At 46.5% G+C, this 21,395-nt stretch overlaps 1 long non-coding RNA gene across 6 annotated transcripts in view; it reads right to left on the reverse strand.

Annotated features, from left to right (window-relative positions):
• The window catches only part of LOC149859734 (uncharacterized), an 88,186-nt gene extending 68,610 nt beyond the window's left edge, over positions 1-19,576 (reverse strand). For 5 of the 6 annotated variants that reach the window (XR_016443578.1, XR_016443577.1, XR_016443573.1 and 2 more), the window contains exons 1-2: positions 19,509-19,568; positions 19,112-19,260 (exon numbers count right to left, since the gene is read on the reverse strand). This is a non-coding gene — a long non-coding RNA (uncharacterized LOC149859734). Of the gene's footprint in view, positions 1-19,111; positions 19,261-19,508 lie in introns of all 6 variants that reach the window. The other variant, XR_016443576.1, reaches the window with a different exon arrangement.
• Positions 19,577-21,395: the final 1,819 nt, after the last annotated feature.

Here is a 21,395-nt window from a genome sequence, read left to right on the forward strand (position 1 = left end):
TATGATACTGTAGGGATAACAGAGATGTAGTGGGATTCTAGCCATGATTAGACCATAGCTATAGAGGGATACACTTAACATAGGAGGGATTGCATAGAGAAAAAGGGTGGAGGTGTACCTCTATATGTAAAAGAGCAGTACACTTCTTTGGAAGCTGAACTTGGTACTAAGGAAGGGTGACTTGAAACCCTCTGTGTAAAAATTTGGCTGGGGGGACATGGTGAAAGGGACATAATGGTAGGAATATATTACAGACTTCCAAATCAAGATATGCAGCGAGACTGGAATTCTTCAGAGGACTGAAAGAGGCTGCAAGAACATGGGATATGGTCATCATGGGTGACTAACTACACAGACATCTGGGAAGAACACCCGGCCAGATCTGACCAGTCACATAGATTCCTGGCCTGTATCAATGAGCTCTACCTGTCTCAGGACATATACAGACTGACCAGAGGAAATGCCATCCTAGATTTAGTCTTGGCCAAGGGGGACAACCTGGTGAGTGAACTGAAGATAGAGGGTAACCTAGGCAACAATGACCATGAGATTATCACTTTCACTGTTCATTGAAGGGCTGAGAAATCTACCAGTAAGGTATAAATTCTTGACTTTAAAAAAGCTGACTTCAATAAGCTAAGGGCTTTAGTGAGTAATGCCCTACAAGATCATGGACCACAGGGAAAGAGTGTGGCTGAAGAGAGGTCATTCCTCAAGGATATGATTCTTGATGCACAGAAGTTGTCCATACCTGTATGCAAAAAAGGTGGCACAAGGGCCAGGAGACTATCTTGGCTCAACAGGGAAGTCACAGATCTTATGAAAATGGGAGGCTTACCAATGATAGAAGATAGGAGTAGGCACCAAGGAGAACTACATATGATTGGCCCACACCTGTAGGAGGGAGATTAGAAAAGCAAAAGTGGTGGTCAAATTCAGGTTAGCAACCAAAATCAAGGACAAAAAAAGTCCTTCTATAGGTATATAAGTAACAGGAGAAAAACCAGTGGAAATGTGAGACCACTGCTCAGTGCATCTGGACTTCGATCACCGACATCAAGGAGAAAACTGAACTCCTGAACAAGTACTTTTCATCTGTATTGCACCAGTCTAAAAGTGATAGCCTGCCAAGTGCAAATATGACACAGAATAGAAACAGTAGGGACGATCACTTACCCACAGTCAATGTAAAGGGGTAACCAGCCCACCAACTGTTAGCACAGACACTTGGAGGGGCTGGATGTGTTTAAATCAGCAGGCCCGGATTATCTTCATTCAAGGGTGCTCAAGGAATTGGCCAGTGTCATAGCAGAGCCACTGGCATGGCTTTTTGGGCACACTTGGTGTTTAGGTCAGGTCCCAGAGAACTGGAAAAGGGGCAGTGTGGTCCCTATTTTCAAGAAGCGGAGGAAAATGGATCCAGGTAACTATAGTTCCATAGTTTCATAGTTTCTAGGGTTGGAAGGGACCTGAGTAGATCATCTAGTCCGACCCCCTGCCATGGCAGGAAAGAGTACTCGGGTCAAATGACCCCAGGAAGGTGTACATCTAGTCTCCTTTTAAAGACCCCTAGGGTAGGAGCCATCACCACTTCTCTTGGAAGTTGGTTCCAGATCCTAGCCGCCCTGACCGTGAAGTAGCGCCTCCTGATATCTAACCTAAATCTACCCTCTGCCAGCTTGTGACCGTTATTCCTGGTCACTCCTGGTAGTGCTCGGGGGAACAGGGTCTTCCCCAGTGCCTGCTGGTTCCCTCTGACTAGTTTGTAACAGACCACTAGACCCCCCCTCAGTCTTCTCTTGTGGAGGCTGAACAGGTTCAGGTCCCATAGCCTCTCCTCATAAGGCCTGCCCTGCTGTCCCCTGATCATGCGAGTGGCCCTCCTCTGAACTCTCTCCATGCTGTCCACGTCCCTCCTGAAGTGTGGCACCCAGAACTGGATGCAGTACTCCAACTGCAGCCTGACCAGTGCCACATAGAGGGGAAGGATCACTTCCTTGGACCTGCTTGAGATGCATCTGTGGATGCATGACAAGGTGTGGTTGGCCTTCCTAACTGCCTCCCCACACTGCAGCTTGATTTGACAGTCAGATGCAGCACTTGCTACATATTTCACCACTAGATAGCTCATTCGTGCACAAAACTTATTGCTCACGTGCTTGGTAGGCAAAAGAAAATTTATTTCTGGACTGTAGAATGCGAACTGCTCACCACTGACTTGAACTGTTTGCACTCTGCTGATCTGGAACCTCATTGTACATACTAAATAAATATACTTTAGTGGCTCACTTGTTGTCTATGTGTCTTTACACCTTTGGGATGTTAGAACTTATTTACCATGCACTAAAGTTCTTAAAAATTTTCAAAATGAAACTGGAGTTCATACGGCTTTGTCTTTCTGATAACATCTCTGCACATTTTGCATTCTCATTTTGCCATTCTCTTATCTTCCTTTCTTCTCTTTATATATTTGATGTGCTGTAGAGAGCCATGACCTAAGTTTTAACATATTTGGGATGGAAATCATCTCTCATTACTTGTCTTCATAATGGAATCTTGTTCTCTCACTGGTGCCTGTTAGTAATTTCTGCAGGAAACCTAACGAACAATAATTATTTTATTTTCTGTCCAAGATCTAATTCAATTTGATAAGCCAATGTAGTTTGAGATTTGAATAAATCTTAGCCCAAGGCTATATGAACTTTTCTGTGTGGTTCCCCCTGCAGGAACTTTCATGGCTCTTAGTTGATGAAGAAGGAGCTGAACCAGTACCAGAAAAACTGGAAATTATTGGAAATGTCTCCCCTCTGTAAGGGTTACCATTTTTATAGGTCCAAAAAAGAGGACACCTTTTTGGGTTGGGGGAGGGGCAGAGGGATTATGGGGTAGGGCCAGTGCCATGCCGGTGTACTGCCCTTCCTATTCTGTTGCTGCTCACTGACAAGCCACACAGCAGTACGCTGCCCCCAACTGCCCCCTTGTGCTGCCAGTGCTCTGCACACCCAACCCAGTCACCTGTACCATTCCCCATGCCCTCAGTCCTGACCTGCAGCCCCTTCCCCCCCCCAATTGCTGCTGTTGTCCTGCCTCTGCCCTCCAGCCCTGCTGGTGCCCCTCACTCTTGACCTGCAGACCCCTGCTTCTCCTCCCCTGCTGCCCAAGCATCTCCTACTTACATACACACACACCCCCCTGTATGGAGAACACGTGACCCCTGACCGATAATCACAATGCCCACTGCTCCTAGCCCTATGCAGCCAGCCCAGGAGAGCAGAAAACCTGGACATTTGCTCTTACTTAAAAAACATGCCCAGACACAGCATAGGGGTCCAAAAACAAGGACAACCCGGACATATGGTAACCCTACTCCTATTGCATCGATTATTTGGGACTGCTCATGTTTGGGAAAGCCTACTCTAATTGAGTTCCAGTTCCAGTTTAGTGAAGTATTTAAGTATATTCGTATCTTGGAATTGAAGCGTGCTTTCAAGTGATTTGTTGAACCCTGGACCTATATCAGAGGATTTCTGAAAGCAGATGTTCAAGAGATTTCCAGCTCCAGAGTCCTGTCTCAAAGACAGGACAGTCTAGGCAAATATGAGGGCACCAAAGTTGTGAATGCTTCCTGTCAGTACTGGGAGCAGTGGAAATGCTTTTAGGTTGCCATTCTAAGATAACTTTATTTCTAATCTTCTCTGTTTTCAGCTTTTATCAGTACTTAGCTGTCCCAGGCATAGTTAGCTGAGCTGAGCTCCATGCTCCTACTGCCTCTTTGGGAGGAGAGGGAAAAGTTCCCCCCAGCATGGAACAAAGCTTCCTCCTAACCTGGGGGGGAGGAGTGGGGGAAGAGTACCCCTCTGGGGCTGGGCAGAGGGGGCTGGGCAGCATCCCAAAGAGGGGAGGGAGGGAAGAATTAATCCCTTCTCTGCCCACTTTGCCTTAATGAGTGTCTCCACTAGGGCTGATCCCTGCTCCAGCTAGAGAGCAGATGCTGGGGGCGTCTTGTTTATCTTTAATCAGCAAGGGGTCTGGGACAAGAATTGGATGACCCAGTTTGACCCAAATCAGTTAAGTCTGATACTACAGTTAAGGTTTATATCAACCCAGTTTTGGCCATTTTGAAACTGGTTTATGTGCACTGAATCTTTGTTCTGTTATAGTAAGCCAGTTTATGTGTAATGAATGTCCCTAGCCCATGTGTTTGTGGCATGTTGGTTGCGATTATTCATGCATTTTGAATTGCACTCACTCTTGTAAATATTAACAAAGCTCGTACTTAGTGGTTCATAGTTTGTTTGTTTTCTTATGAAACATCTCTCAGTATCTTACAGTGGGTGACAATGGAAGCACATCTTTGAGACAAGAACAGAGGCAAGTTGGATTTAAATAAAATTGCTACCATATACACATTAGTCTGAGGTGAGGCCCCACCCACGTGCTACTTTGAGCTTTGCCACATTTTGTTCTTGTTGGAAAATGCCAGTTTGTCAAAAAGAGTTCCACAGAAATGCATCATTTCCAACAAATTTTCACTGAACTGCAGAAAGCCAGAATTTGTTTAAATATTTGCTCTATTTTCTGCCACCCCAACCAGCAGACTACTTTTGAGTCCAGGATTCTATGGTCCATATCACACAGACAGCTCAAGCCCAGTGATTCCACTGCTTACACATCTGTGGCTTTAGGGTAGATCTAGTATGCTGAGTGTCCAGAACTAGGAACTCTGATGCTGTAAGAGCCCCAACTAGGATTCAAGGTTGAATGAGGCATCCCCTAGAACCTGGAGGTGGATCTGTTAAATTAAGTTCTCTAAATAAATTCAGAATGTATTTTCCTAAGGAAATATAAAACATCCAGTCTTGTTCCTAATTATTCAAATTAGGAACTGTAGGAAAACCCCCAGTTTTTCTTTTTTTTTTTTCCTTTTAAAATGCATTCCCTTCCCTTCCCCAACCATTTTTTATTTTTTCTCTCCCTCTCTATTCCCTATAGATAAGTATAAGTGAGCTAAGACATAGGATAAGATTCAGCGTTTTATTTTTGTAGAAAGTTGTATTCATTTTGTTTTTTCTCCTTTTTGTATTCTATAATTATTATGTTTATATTGATTTTTACTGTTCTATATAACTGTTTTACTGATACTATATGATTTAGGCCTACATATGCATGTTAGCATAAGTCATGTCAAGTCTACACCTTGTGTCCCCTGATGTTGGAATCTATGATTCATACCTACCCCTCCTATGTAAACTGGTTTCTGGATGAATAAGGGTGCTCGAGAGACAATGGCAGTAGGTCTAAAAATAGCTCCCTCTGAATGACCAAACCATCAGAACCAATACCTGGACCAACAACCCAACCATTGGAACCACCCTCAGCATTCAAGAAACAAAAGATGAGGCAACCCACCATTGTGCCAAGGCTGCATGCTCAGTAAGAACACCTGGAACCCTCTAGGACAGGACTGAGCTTGCCTGGACAGGCCCTCCCCATAGGGGATCAGAGATAGTATGCCCCATAAAAGGGGTAGTGAAGACTGACTCCTTGGGACAACTTCTCCAGCACCACGCCACACCACCTATCCACCCAGAGACCCTGCCGGCAACCGCCTTCTGGACAACACCTGATGGACAAAGACCCTTTTCCAGCCTGGATAGGTAGCTATCACCCCCACCCTCCCTTCAACCAAGGACTTGGCCTCTGCTTCTCTTCCCTACCTGGACTCCAACCTTTCCACTGAGTCTCTTTCTCCTGCTGCCATTGTGTGTGTGTGTGGGGGGGGGGGGTGTAGTGTGTTGTCTGTTTAATAAAACTGTTATTTGGACCCCAGAGTTGGATTTTGCTTTACTATGGTTTGGCCCTGCTCCAATCTCTGCTCCTCGCCCCTCTAACTTCTGTCTCATTTCTCCCTCTGCTGCTTCTGGCTTACTGCCACCTCCAACACCTGTCCCATGCTCCTGTGGCTCCAGCCATCCTGACCTCCTCTTTGCCTTTTCCCCGATCTCTGCCACTGTTATTGTCTCACTTACACTGCATTTTCCCCAGTTCTCTGCCACTGTTATTGCCTTGTCCCCACTGCCTTTTCCCCTGATTTCCCAGCTTTCTGCCTCTGTCTCCTGGCTGTTTCCTCCTTGCTACCGGGCTTTTTCCCTTGCTTCCACCCTGGCACCAGGTGAGCTCAGGTAACCCCATGGCCACTTGACCTTAAGTAACCCCAAGCCTCAGTTCCTCAGCCTGCTTCTCTCTAGTCTACCAGTTGTAATCCCAATTCCAGCAACTTTCACTCCTTACACTTTCTCTCTCACCTTAACCTTCCTTCAGGTACCTGAAGGTACCTTCTCAAGTACCTGAAACACACACATACATACCATACCATACCATCCAAGTTAGGAACTTACCTGTGTGTAGATGGGTTGTATGTGTGTGAATTGGTGAGTGTGCATATATATATATATATAGATAGATATATATATAGATATATATATATATATAGATATAGATATATATATAGATATATATAATTGTGTGCATGATATATGAATTAGTAATCTGTGTATGTGTACAGAGTGTGTGGGTATTAACAACTGACTGTTGTCTAATTTGTAGTGTGTATGTGCTTGAATTGGTGGTAGATATGCATGTGCCTAGGCTTGTTCAGATTTGTATGTGTCCGAGTTGGTAGTATATGTGTGTGTGTGCACCTAATTGATTTGTGTGTTTGCATATGTGCAATTGTGTCACACCCTCCTGTCTAACAGTGCAATATTGAGATCCTGAGAGTTGACCTGACCCCACAGGGGAACAGAACAACTTGAAACCCTTTTAAAACAGAAACTCCTGTTTTTTCATCAGCTCCAGCAGGGTGCTGAGCACTCACAATTCCCTTTGGAGTAATTCAGCATTTCCAGGAATAGAGTTTTGTCTAACTAACTTCTACATTCAGTTGCTTCTATCTGTGGTTGGTTATTTTTTCATAAATTCTGTTTTGATTTACAACCATTTGGCAAGGGACGCTGGAAAAAAAGTAGCAGAACCTAAAATTCAGGGAAGGCAAAGTCAGGAGAACATGTGACAAGGGCAAGCAAGTTTTTGATTTTCTACCTGAAAAAATGAAGTGTAACAAAGGCAGGCATCTGTGACAGGCTGCTTGTATTTTAAAGGTAGGAGAAGTACTAAGCTATATACTAAAGTCTTACAATATAGTTGTTTTCAGCACATTTCAAATCCTGTTGTTCATGCTGTTTCTTCCATTAGGAGCTATACATTCTACTTTATTTTCTTTGTTAACTTTTGTTCACTTAATTTTACCTGCACCCCTTTTCTTCATTTAGTCTTCCTGCTGTGTTTGTCCTTCATGTGTGTTGTAAGTCTTCTAGGGCAGATACACTTAGGAACATAGAGTCACAGGAACATAGGAACATTGTTACACTTAGGAATATAGGATCACAGGAAATTAGGGCTGAAAGGACCTCACAAGGTCATATAGTCCAGCCCTCTGCTCAAGGCAAAATTATTCTTCACTAACCCAGCCTAGCCAAACATCTATCTAACTTGATCTTGAAAACTTCCAGGGGTGGCAATTCCACAACTTCTTTAGGTAGTCTGTTTCTTCTCTAGGTAACCTGACCACCTTCATAAAAGGTTCCTTCTAATCTCCAATCAAAACTATCCCTGCTGAAGCTTGTGTTCTGTCCCCTATGGTCATGGAGAAAAACCCACCCCATCCTTTCTGTAATTGCCCTTCAGGTTTTGGAAGGCTGTTATCAAATCCTCCCTCAGTCTTCTCTTATTCTGACTAAATAACTCTAATTCTTTTAACCTTTCCTCATAAGTCTTTTATCAAAGCCCCTAAACTTGTATTGCTCTCTGCTAGAATCTTTCCAAAATGTCCACATCCATTTTGAAATATGAAGGCCAAAACTGAACACAGTACTCCAGGTGAGGCCTCACTGATGCTGAATAGAGCCAAAGAGACACTTCCCTTGATTTGCAAATGATATTCCTGTTAATTAAGCCCATTATGCTGTTGGCTTTTTTTTCTTTCTTTTTTTTTTTTTTTTTTTTGCAACAGGAGCACACTGTTGGCTCATATTCAGTTTAGGGTCTATTGCTAATTCCTGGGTCCTTCTCTGTAGTACCACAGCCTAGTTAGTCATTCCCCAGTCTGCACTTGTCCTTATTGAATCTCATCTGATTGTCTAGCCAGACCATTCTGGATCCTATACCCACCCTTCAGAATGTCTGCAGCTCTATCCAATTTGGTGTCTGTAACAGGGGGCCTTCTTGGGGCTCATTTACCTTTGGCCCACCCACCTGTTTCTGGGTTAACTCCCCACCTTCTCACCCACCACTCCTTTTTTTTAATTTATTAATTGGTGTTAATTAAGTGGGAGGCTGCCCATTTTTTGCTCCAATGCCAGGGGTTCTAGCTGCAGCTCCATTCCTCCCCTACACCGCAGCCCAAGCCTCACAGATGGCATCCAGATGTTACCAACATCATCAGCCCCACACTGGGCCCCAGAATCCTGCTATTTGAACCCCACCTGGATCCATCCATTCAGTTGGCCTATTTTGCCTTCATTCCAGGCTGCATAGCTCCATGAGCTGCTTCTCCCTTACATAAGTGGTCCCCCTGGGACCTTTGGCTGTACTGGCCCTGGTCTACCTCCAGGCCAGTCAGAACCCCAGGCCCTCAGCTCTGGGCATCCCTTGCAGTGGGCCCCTGGCCCTTTGACCCTTCCAGTCCTGGGCCCAGCATTGACCAGTTGGGGAATGTCAAGACAGGTTTGAGTCTATGGCCCCACTCTCTTGCTGGGGTCCACCTTCCAGACCCTACAAGAGGGTAATCTACCCAGTTGTGGGAGCTGGGATTAAGGCACCCTGGCCTGCATTTCACCAGGGTAGTAACTGGCCTGGCATTTCCTGGGGGCTCCTGCGCCACTGAGAGACCCACCAGGCCACCCACTCCTGGCAGGGTGCAGTTTTAGGTCATGCCCAGGACCAGGAGCCTCCTGACCATCCCCTACAGCTCCTTCCTTATCTCCAAATGATACCTGCAGCCAGGCAATGTTGTTGCCTAGCCTTCCAGCAGCAAAATGCCCTGTTTATTTGGGAAGCCCTGAATCCACAATGGTTGCCCTAATCAGGCATCTGCTGGCTGCTGTCTTCAGGCCCTGAAATTGTCAGGCACAAATGGTACCCTGCCACAGTGTTATTTGAAATTTGCTAAGCATGTACTTGATCCTTTCTTCCAAATTGTTATTGAAGATATTAAACAATACTGGTCTGAGGACAGGCACCTGGGAAACCCCATTTGATACCACCTCCCATCTAGACACTGAGCCATTAATGACTGCTTATTTAGTTCAGTGATCCAACTATTTATGTATCCACCTTAACAGCACTTTTATCTAGTCTGTATTTCCTTAACTTCTTAATGAGAATGTTATGGGTACAGTATCAAGGCCTTACTAAGGCAATAATATATTACATCCACTACTTACCTCCCATCCACAGAGCCTGTCACCTTATCATAGAAGGAAATCAGGTTGCTTAGACTTGTTATTGGTGAATTCATGCTGGCTATCCATGATCTTCCCTTTCTTAAAGGTGAGTACTATATTTTCCCTTTCCCAGTCATCCAGGACCTCAATCAACCTCCACAACTCCTCAAAGAGGATTTTTGTATAATAAGTGGAGTTCTAAGCCTTGTCTGTGAGGATAATAATGAGAATAAGAATAACAGATGAAAGCCCATCACTCTACTTCATTCTCCAGCCCTGTGAACAACTGATATAGATGTGCGACTTTAACATTATTTAGGAATTCTTTCTTTAAAGGAAAGGAAAAAAAACCCAAACCAAAACCTGTGATTTCTTCTTTTTCTTTTGCTTTGAAAATCCCACAAGCCATTATCTGCTAGTGAAATAGTATGTAATGAATGTAATTTTGCACAAATAAAATAATCACTGAAAAAATTATAGGGCCAGATTTATTTGCCTTCAGGGTGCTTTACAATGCTTATGATGGAAGAAGAAAATGTGGACGGACACTTTTAGGGAATAAATATAATTATTTTAAAAAGAAAAACAGTTCATGTGATCTGATTCTTTAAGATAGCGGGAACTTATAAGAGAGGTCATAGCCTATATCTTGAGAATTTAGCAACTTTACAGTTGAAAACTCTATTAATCCAGACAGTGAGAGAAAGCAGATCAGCTTTCCCAGGCAGCAATATAGCAAACTGCTCCCAGGCAAGAAAATTGGTCTCAGAAAGGAAGCAACAACAGAATTTGGAAATGCAATAAAAAATAAGATGTGGTCATAAAATACAACATAAAAACATATGTTTAATGGGTTTTTTTATTTCTTATTTTCCACTTAGTGTTGTGATTATGCTATGGCTAACAGATGCCATAACACAAATCAATGAAAGAGACAGGCTTGAAATACTGTTTTCAATTACCCTGCTCACAGCAGGTAACACAAGCTCAGCTATAAATAACTACCAGATCCTGCATTGCCTCACAGATTAAAATTAAAGATATGGAGATAATTTAAATACCCCAACATAAACTCCACCACTGTGAATGTATTCTGGAGCCAATTGCCTGTGTCCCACCCACAAAATGGGAGATGCTTCTGGGAAGTCACTGCCAAATGAAGCATTATTTCGTAATGTTTTATGACAAGATAATGACAAAGAAGAGAAAGCAGCCACATTTCCTCCTCTTTCCACTTTTTTTTGCTGTGTGGATGTTAGCTAATTATATTTTACCCCCTTCCTCCCCCTTTCTCCTTAAGGCTCCAGGAGAAATTAGTCAATATGTGCCTGTTTGTGTCATGCTGTCTCCGTGAGAGAGAGCTATATTCTGCAAACTTGGCCTTGGGGACTCCTCCTCCTCAAAATTCTAATCTGCTTAATGTTTTAGTTCTTATGATATCCAATACAAACACATTTAACTCCTTCCTTCCTTCCACTTTGGATGCTTTGGACCAGGTTTGCTTGGAGCTGTGGGAGTCGATCCTGAGCATAAGACTCCATGGCTTTTTATCTCTTTTCTTTTCTGACTCCCACCTGTCTAAAGGTTTCTTGCTTCTATTTATCTCCCTTTCTGATTTTTTCCTTGCATTTTTCACAGTGTTTTTTCTTCTTTTTCTCTCTGCTCTCTGTCCCCTCCCCCTCTACTTCTGGTTACTTTGCCTGCAAGCTGATATTTCAGTTTTTCTCTTACTGTTTCTTTTTCTTTCTTTCCTTCTTTTTTGCTTGTTTGTTGTAGGGAGTTATTTTTTTCTATATCTTGTCTTTTGAGGGGTGCTTTTTATCCCCCCACATTTTTTATTTTTTCTATTTCTGTTTTATTCATAACCCCCATAAGCCCCACTCTGACTCTTGTCACTCCTCCTCTGGGCTCACATTTCCCCTCCCTTTCCATTTCTTATGGCTGCATTCCCAGACACTTATCTCTGTATTTAATATACACAATTTTTTTTCATTTCCTTAGCTTTATCTTTTGAAATTAACCCTGTCCTAGCAGGAATGGCCACTCCTACACCCAGTGGCAGGCATGAGGATGCCTCTCAAAACCTCCCCCTTAACCATGGTTTGAGGGTTCACACCCCTCTCTATGTTGGGGTGGAGGTCTGCGTAGATGCCCTGGCTGGTCTCCTGGGACAGTGTAGCATACGCTATGCAGGTCGTGTTAACATGGTCCCAGTGATTTACCTGAGCATTCCACCCAGGTCAACAGGGTGTGTGGAGGACCAGGACATTACGGGTGTACACTATCTTGTTATGCCCCTAGACACCCAGGCTGTGAGGATGGTGATTTCCAATGTGCCCACACATATGTCTGACCAGGAGCTGACCAAGGGACTTGAGCCATATGGGGTTTTTATGAGTCCCTTTCACTGACTGATGATTGTAAGCAAAGACACAAAGTTGAAACATATCTGTCTTTTTGAAGGCAGGTCTTCATGCTCCTTAGGGAGGGCCCTTGGTCTCTGCCTCACTCCTTGAACTTCACACTTGATGGGCGGAGGTTTGTGATTTATTTTTCCTTGGGGGAGACCACATGTTTCCAGTGTGATAGCTTTTCCCACCTAGCAGCCCAGTGCCCACTGGGAAAAGTAGCTGAAACATCAGTGACTACAGCAGTACCAATGGATGCCGCATCCTGGACACAGGCCCCACCCAGTGAGGCTGGGAGCTCTTCCCGACCTCTTTTCACCCCTGTTCCATTTGAGGGGGCTGGGGTCTCCAGCATGAGAGTACCATCCAGCAGAGGAGCTGGGACTACTCCCCAGCAATGTTCCCTTCAAGCTGTGTATATGTGCAGCCACGCACAATTTAAAATCTTGCTATGCACTAACTTATTAATGCCACACACCTGCCTGGAGAGGAGCTGGGCACGGAGCATGGCAGAGGCACAGGGGCTGGTGTGGCACACTTACCAAAAGTAAGCTCAGGCAGCAGCTCCTCCCTGAGGCAAGGTAGGGGTGAGGATGGGGGCTGGGGCAGAGTGATTCCTTGCTTCCTAAGGTGAGGTGGGGCTGGGGGCTGGGAGCTGGGGCTAGGGGTTGGCACCAGGGAATGACTCTGCTCCCCAGACATAGATCCTCCAAGAAAGGGAGAGATAAGCTTTCTAAGACTAATAGCAGTTGCTCCTTGCATACCAAATATGTCCCAAGTATCTTCTCTGCAGCAGCTCCTCCATGGGTATCACCGCTGCCCCAAATTAAAATCAGCATCTGATCAAAGAGAAGAGCTGCTGTGCTGCAATCAGAGGCTCAAGTGAGATTTGCGTAGTGCAGGTGGGGAGAGAATTGTTCCCCAGCTCCCCAGCTCCAATGCCACGTAACTCCTTGCTCCCCAAGGCAAGGTGAGGCGGGGCTGGGGGCTTGGTCATTTAGAAATCACACAAAGCCAGTTATCTTCTCTTTGTCAATATTGGGAAATAGTCCCATTCCATGGAACAGGGTTTAGCTGTATTTATGTCCATTCATCCATCCATAGCCTGCCATATAACACAGGAAAGGTGAACAGAAAAGACATCCACACCCCACACACCTTCCCTTAGTTAGATAAATTAATGAAAATGTAAATGATCACACCTTTAAAAAACCATATGCATAGACTAAAATTATAAATGATAATGTTTTATTAGTTTAGGTGAATACAGGAATACCACAGATAATCTTCTGAATAGTAGTCAAGAGCAAACAACACCTGAGAATACCAGCCATGCTTCTGAATAACAGTGTGCACCCAAAGGGGAAGTCAGGACCAAAGCAGCATGCTCATGGACTGAAGTGGTGCACTCACAGATCACTACACCTTAGAGGGAACATTGCTTCCCAGTCCTCTCCCCCACCCATCCTACCTACAGTGCCCACCACCCCAGGGTAGAGGTGTAGAGGCCCCACCAGGTTGAGGGACTGTGATCTCAGTCACCTGATGACTGTCTGCATCACCCTAGCACAACACCATCTGCTACTCGTTAACATCTGCGCACCCACTGATGGCCAGGAGCGGGTCATTTCCTTTGAGATCTTGGCCACCCTCCTGTGCAATGCTAGTGAGAATGATGACCTACTCCTCACAGGTGGGGACTTTAATTGCACCATTGCTGCCTTGTTCGTTCACACGGGGCCAGAGCCCCACCTGTCTTCAAACTGCAAACTGCAGTCTGCCTTGGAGATGGCAGGCCTTGTTGATGTCTGGTGAGCCTGGCATCTTGACATATGCCAATACGCCTGGGCCAGGATGAGTGCCAGTGGTTTCACCATAGCCCATCTTGACTGCCTTTATGTTGGAGTGGCCTTTATGTTATGTGGCCATCTGCCACTCCTGCATAGCGGCTGCATTGTTCCCTTAGGCCTGTCAGATCATGGCTTGGCCTGCTGTGAACTGAGCCTCTTAGGGAGAACCTGCACACAGGCACCCTATTGGTGCTTCAACATCAGCTTGCTTCAAGACTCCTACTTCCAGGACTTCTTTGTCCACTTTTGACAGGGTTGGGAAACTGCAAGACAGAGCTACTCCTCCTGGAAGCTATGGTAGGACATGGGCAAGGTACATATCTGGGCTTTTTGCCAGCAGCACACCCAGCTGGCCACGAATTATGCCACCATGTCCAAGAGATGGAGGAAGATGTGGCAGAGCTCAAGGCTGCCCTTCTGGCTGTTGGCAGTGATGCAGTGCTGCGTGAGAGCCTCCAGTTCTGTAGAAAATGCCTGTGGGACTTGGCAGAGACTGTGGCCCATGGAGAAAGGATCCATACCCACTGCTAGGAACTGGCAGAAACTATTGCCCCAACCTGATTCTTCAACCTGGAGTGGCTGCAGGCAGCTAGCAAAGTCTTAGATCACTTCAAGACCCGCAAGGGCCAGGTACTCACAGACCTAGGTGAAGTACATGAGCACGCCATCGCCTTCTATCTTGACCTGTTTGTGGCCACACAGGAAGTGCACAAGGGCCTGCCATGTCTCTGTGCCCTGGAGGCCAGTTAGCTTGAGCAGGAATTGTCTCTGGAGGAGCTGGCAACTGCCGCAGCTAGCCTCACCTCCAGCAAAGCCCCAGGCCTTGATGAGTTACCTGTTGAGTTCTACAAGACCTTCTGGCCTCTCCTCAGCCCATGCCTCCTGCACTTTTTCCAGGACAGCCTTGCCAACAAGGTCTTGCAGATCATCTGCCACCAAGTGGTGCTCATATTGCTGCCCAAGAAGGGTTGGCAGCTGGTCTGCCTTCTTTGTGTGGACTACAAGATTCTGGCCAAAGCACTGGTGACCCCCCTATGCACTATCATGGCCTCCATCACTGGGCCTGAGCAGAGCTACTGCAGGCCAGGCAAAACCATCCAAGAAATGCTTATGCTGCCTGACCTACTCACAGCTAGTGAACTTTTTGGCCTAGAGGTTGGCTTCATCTCTCTGGATCAGGAGAAGACCTTTAACTGGGTGGGCCATGCCTATCTCTTCCAGACCCTGGAGGCCCTTGGCTTCAGGTCCCTCTCCACCACAGCCCTCCTGGTCTTGTACCAAGACACCTCCAGGCTGCTTAAGGTGAACAGGATGCTCTGCACCCCATTCCCCATGTGCAAGGGCATTCATCAGGGCTTCCCCCTATTGGGCATGCTCTATGCCCTGGCCATCATGCTGCTGCTGCATGCACTGCAGCACCACGTGAGTATTGTGGCCTTGCCATTGGCCATGGGCCCATCCATTGGCCCTCCACTCCAGCTGTCGGCATACATGGGTGTCATGACCAACTTCCTTAACACCCAGGAAGATGTGTAGACCCTGAAATATTGCCAGTGAGCCTATGAACATGCCTCCTCATCCCGTATCAACTGGATTGAGTAATACCTTGCTGTTTGGTGCATGGATCAGTGCAATCCCCTCTGGATTTGCCAGAAGGCATCACCTAGCACCATGAAGGCCTCAAGGTCCTGGGCATGTTCCTGGCCAACTTTCATGGCACGCAACTGGGACAGCCTTGAGGAGGGGGTGGAGGGCCACCTGCAGTGGTGGTGCTGGTGTCTACACAGCCTCTCCTAACATGGACGTGTCCTCATTGCAAAAAACCTGGTGGTGGCAACCTTGTGGCACTGGTGCACCATACTCAACCTGCCGCAGGACCTACTTGAGAGGCTCCAGTGCCTCCTGGTAGATTTTTTATGGGATGGGCACCACTGGCTCCCATAAGCCATCCTTTATTTGCCTGACACTGAGGGGGGCCAGAGCCTGGTTGACCTGGTGAGCAAGGTGGCTGCCTTCCACCTGCAAGCTCTTCAGTGACTCCTCTAAGATGAGGAGCACCTACCCTGGCAACAGTTGGCATGCCAGTTCCTGCAGAAGGTGGGGGCCCTCAGTTTCAAGTGGGAGCTCTTCTTGCTGGACCTCCAACTCTTCAACTGGGTGGTGCTTCTGGCCTTCTACCACAGCATGTTACGAGCCTGGCAGGCTACCTTCCGCCTCCAGCCCCTGGCCCAACACCAGGAGTTCCCATAGCTGCTGAGGGAGTCCCTGGTCCACAACACAGCCCTGAGGTGCCCCATGCCAAGCCTGGCCTCTTCCAGCCTCATGGCCACCCTCATCCAGGCATGTGTCCTCCTTGACCCATCTCCTTGACCCTCCTCAGTTGGCCTCGCTCTCACCTGAGGCCCTGTCCACCCAGTTAGGCATGAGCTCAGTTCACAACATGGGCCATCTTCTGCATGACATCTAGGCTGCGCTCCCACTGGAGGCAGAAGCCACCCTGGATGACCATCTTTGGGCAACCCAGGTCCCCCACACTGCAGATGCCCCAAGCAAGGCTTTTCCTGTGCTGTCAGTCACCCCGTACATGGCCAGCAAGCTGGCCAGTTGGCCTGGAACCCTGCTGATACTCCCTGTGCCTCCCAACAGTGACACAGGTTGCCTCTTTGCTTCTCTGTTGTGTAAAACCTGGGTGGTTCACATCTGCCATGTCTAAATGCTTGTGGACCACCCTGACACATTGTAGTGATGGTGCCTGGGGCTGCCAGATTCCCTACCATCCCAGCTGGCTTGGCACCAACCACCAAGAAGACAGGTGACCTGCAGTGGTGGTTGCTGTACAGCATCCTAGCCACTGGCACATTTACATCCCACTTTGACCCAGTCACCTCTACGGCCTGTCCCTTCTACCCTGGGGGCATTGAGGAGAACTTCTTTCATGACTTCCTCAACTGTCCCCACCTGTGGCCACTCTTTGTCACCATTGAGCCACTGCTGTTGGTGCTGGGCAGAAGCCCCTTGGAGAACACTGAGTGGGATGCCATTTGCCTGGTCAACTTTCTGCTGGGTCAGCCCAAGATAGCTGCCTTCAAGAGCTGCCACAACCAGCTTGCCAGGACTAGCTCAGATGATGCTCTGTGGCTTTTTGCCTCCTGGGGTGGGCGTGCCTCTCACTGGAGTTTGATCACACTGCTCTGTTTGGTGATGCCCAACTTTGAGGCATGCTGGGTCTTTGAGGGAGCACTATGCCGTGTGGAGGATGTCCATATTCAGTACACACTCTGATATCATGACCGGGCAGGCTCAGTGTTGAACTGCGACTCCCAGTTCACACCGCACCCTGGGCCCTCACCAGGCTGCTTTTTTCTTTTTTTCTTTGTGTGGTTAGTTGAAAGTTTTGCTACATGTATTAATGGATAGAGCAGGGTAGAAATCATTTGTTTATACAGGACTTTGGTCTGTACAACCACATGGCCAGGTGTCCTGAGCACATAACGACATGTTAGGCACAACAAGTAATACTGTGAAGGTGTCTATCATGGTGTGAAGTTATGACTGTAATGGCATGGTGATTTGTCTGTCTTTGCTTGTTATATTGGACCTGGACCCTGGAGGGGCCAGCTTTTAGTACCCTGAGCCCCTAAATAAAGTAGCTAAAAAGTCCGTCCTTCCTTCCTTTCTTTCTTCCTTCCCCTGAGATCCAAGTGACAGAAAGATCTAAAATATGCACCAAGAACCCATCTTGCAGGGCTGCTGGTTAGTTTAATATCATTGGGCCTAAAACAAAGTAGGTTTACAGGCAGACTAGACGAGGCAAGGAAATCAGTATATTGAAGGAGCTGAGAAACAAGATAGTGTTAGTGCTGAATTGGATGCAAGTACAAGAGTTTATATTGTGTGCTTCTGGTGGCTCTGTTTACAGAAGTGGGATGACTGTTTGAGAAAAGAGATAGTCCTGAGATCCAGTAATGGATTGAGGAACTACAACACTCAGCACTGAAATGTCTAACTCTTGGGTACCTTGCTATGTAGTGAACTCCTCATCTGTGCTTCAGGGTGAGCATGTAGGGTACAAAGCAATGTCATGCAGAGATGGAACCCACAAAGACATAATTTTGAAAGGGGAGCTATGTAAGTTAGTCAGTAGGAAGTGCAAAGGAGGGAAACAGTGCTTATATCTTCACCTTGAAAGAGAGTTTGGAACTTATGGCCAGATCCAAAAAGATCTAGAAGTGCATAAAGGTAGTATAATATAGGCACACAAATCCAAAACTGCTAATTGTATTCCTGAAGTCCTCTTCCCCAACACACACAGCTTCCCCTAAGCTTAGCAGTGCCTCGTCTCTCCAGTTTTAAGCATTAATGTTTCTTTGGGTTAGGGACAGACATTACACATAAACTGTTTTAAGTGATCAGAAACTTGTTTAAACCTGTAACAGAACTGATGTTTACTGCACATAAACTAGTTTGAAAATGGCTGAAACCAGTTTGAGATAAATTTGGTTGAATGTAGTATCAGGCTTAACTGATTTGGCTCAGATCAGTTTATGCAATGTCTGGCCCAGATCCTTTTCTGATTTAAGTTAAACCAGCCTCTCCCAGCATCCTGGCATGCTTTCTGGGCTGGGTGGGGCTCTCTGCTCCAGAGAGCTGGGTTGGCCCCTCCCCTCTGCTCCCTGGCTGGAGCTCCAGCAGAGACTGCATGTACAAGACATCTACCTGGCTTCCTCCTGCTCTCCCTCCCCACCCCAAGTCCCTGGGTCCCATACTGAATGCTTCTTTCTTTTAAAACATGAGTAAGTGGTAATAGTTCTACTATAGCCTAGTGATTTGAGTTCTAACTTTAGAGTCTGGCAGACAAGCATTCAGTTTCTCCTTCTGCTAACTGTCTTCAAATCCACAGTTCCAACCTCCTAGTAGAGTGCTCTCATCATCAGGATATGGGGTATCTTCACTCTTTCCCATGAAACAGTGATAGAATAAAACATGGAAAAATTTTGGACCATGGTTTGGAACCAGGCTTTCCCCATCCCAGGACTCTCTGGTCCTACTACTGGACCAGAGAGTCATGCTTTCCTTTTGTTTTCTTCCTGGAATTCTTTCTGCACAGTGGTACAACAAGAAAGCTGAGATGGAGTTGGGAAGGGGATGTCAATATATTCAATAACCTGTGGTTCTGTCATTCTGGGAGGATATTTGTACTCCTTCAGCTAGCAGAAATAATTGAACTGGATCACCCATATCATGGATATCATGGACAAGGGTTTGAATAACTAGACTAAAATATATTGTGTTTTAAAGGAATAGAGAGATACTGTCCTAGTTCTTTAAAAGAAATGATGTAGGTGCCTACCTTCAGGAGATGGTTCATCGCTGTGGATCTCAAGGGCTCTAAGTCTTATCCTCGTCCTCAGGCAACAGAAAAATACTGGTACACAGATTAGGTGGCTCAGAGTTTCATGTTCTGACTGTATGAATCCTAGTTAAAGGTGCCAAACTGTCCTATATGACGCATAGGAAGCATAGGTATTTAATTTAGGATTTAGGATTCTACTCCATGGACCAAATATTTAAGTCCCATATTAGATTTGGCTGTTAACTCTAGAGCTGCCTTCCTGCCCTCAGAATTCACATGCATGAACCTTCTCCTAAGCTAAGTATAGACAGTCAAAAAGCCGAGGCAGAATGAATCCTATCTTCACAGGTTTCTCTAAGCTTCATAGACTGAACCAATAACAAATTGAACTGACCTTCAATTTTCTCTTGACACAGGACAGAAGGCAAGGGGGACACTAGATCACACTTCTCAGCCTGCGGGATATTGCCAAGCCCAAGCAAGCAGAGGTCATCCCTAATTGGCTGCCCTGCACATGCCACCAATTCCCTGCTATGCTCCACCCCCCTCAGGGCCCCCTCTCAGGGCTGACTGCTTAAGCCAGGTGTCTGGTAATGAGGGAAGCTCCATACGTCTTCCTAGCCCAGACTGGGATCCCCCCAGCTGTGGTCTGCCCAATTGTGGAGGGGGAGGGTAGCATAACCTGCCCCCCCACATGAGGTGAGGCCAGTGTGAGTCATTCATGTGCACAGGAGAGGGGGAAAGGAGTCCCTCCTTTGGGGGATGACTCTGAGCCCAGGGTCTGATCATGTTGGGGGAGCCCCATGCCAGGGATCCCCCTGAGCCCTGGTCTGCCCAGCTGCAGGGGGTGGTGGTTCTCCATCTAGGATGGCATAAGTCACTGACCCACAAAAGGGAGGGGGAAACAAAATTCCCTACCCCAGTCTTGGCCCCCCCAAGATGGGGTCTTTCCAGCTGGGTGGGACCAGGCTCCACCCAGCTGGGCAGGCTCCATATAAAGAAGCATCAGGCCCCACCACTCAGCACAAGACCCCAGGGCTGCCCAGCATGCCTTCCTTGCTGCTGGTGGTGTCAGGATCCAGCAGAAGCTGTCAGGCATGTCAGGAGGCTTGCACATTAGGGTGGTGGGGATGGGAGTGCAGCAGGATCAGGTCCTGCCAGCATTTGGGGCACTGCCCAGGGAAGGGAAAGCCCAGTTGCTCACCCCAGCTCCAGGGGTGTGCTGTTCCTAACTCCCACCCACAGATTGGCTATTTTTATTCTTCTCTACCCCCCTCCCCCTACCTCCAGATGGACGATCTTTGTAAACCTGCCAGTCCCCTGCCTCCTATCCTACTCAAACCCCACTGGACTGGCCAACTCTCCCCTGGACCTGCTAAACCCTCTCCCCCACCCTTACTTAGATCACATTCCTAGTGCAGCCCCACCCATCACATGCCTATGCTTTATAGATCATAGATTGGATATATAGGAATCTATTCCTATAGATCCATTCCAGTAAATGGATCCAATCTATGATCACACAGGCAGGGATCCAATCTATGATCACACAGCTTAAAGTAGTCAGTGTGAATGTATATCAGGTTCCATAAACATGCACACATGTCCAGATTTTTAAGTATTAGGTGGAGGACTGATGTTTACTGATAAGTTCTCTAATATCTAGGCTGTAAAGTCATGTGCAGTCTCTCTTTCTTGCTCCCTCTGGCCCAATGAATATTTAAGAGCTCTGACAGAAGAGATAAAGAGAATCCTCCTTCTGAATATCCTGTGGCCTTATGATTCCAGCATTTCCCTGGGAAGTGGGAAGTGTGAGAGCAAGTCAGTTCAGGCAGTGGAATGATTTTAGTCTGGGTCTCCCATGGCTTGGGTAATTGCTCTGAATGTTGTCCAGTTGAGGAAAAAGGGGATGGACAGCAGTAGCACTGTTTCCTTCTTTGATGATAATTGGAGTGAGGCCCAAATAGAGAGATGTTCCCCAAACCTCCCCAGCAGACACAGGCCCATCAGTGAGATTGGTGGGGGAACCCCTGGTACATGAATATGTACCTGAACATTAACTGGATGCTTGGTGTTATTGTAGCACTACTAGTGCCTTTTTATTTTGTAAAAGTCTGGATAAATGTCAAGGGTTAGGACTTTTTTTGACTTGCTATGGAAACCAGGTATGCTGTTTGCGCAGGAAGGCCCTGTTTTTTCTTAGGATTTTATCATTTTACTTTGCATTCTTAACTCTTGCACAAATATATATATATCCCTATGGTATAACCATCCCAGTTCC

The sequence above is a fragment of the Crocodylus siamensis genome, chromosome 7 (assembly GCF_052110815.1).
Source record: "Crocodylus siamensis isolate JL-2025a chromosome 7, ASM5211081v1, whole genome shotgun sequence".
Taxonomy (NCBI): Eukaryota; Metazoa; Chordata; order Crocodylia; family Crocodylidae; genus Crocodylus; species Crocodylus siamensis.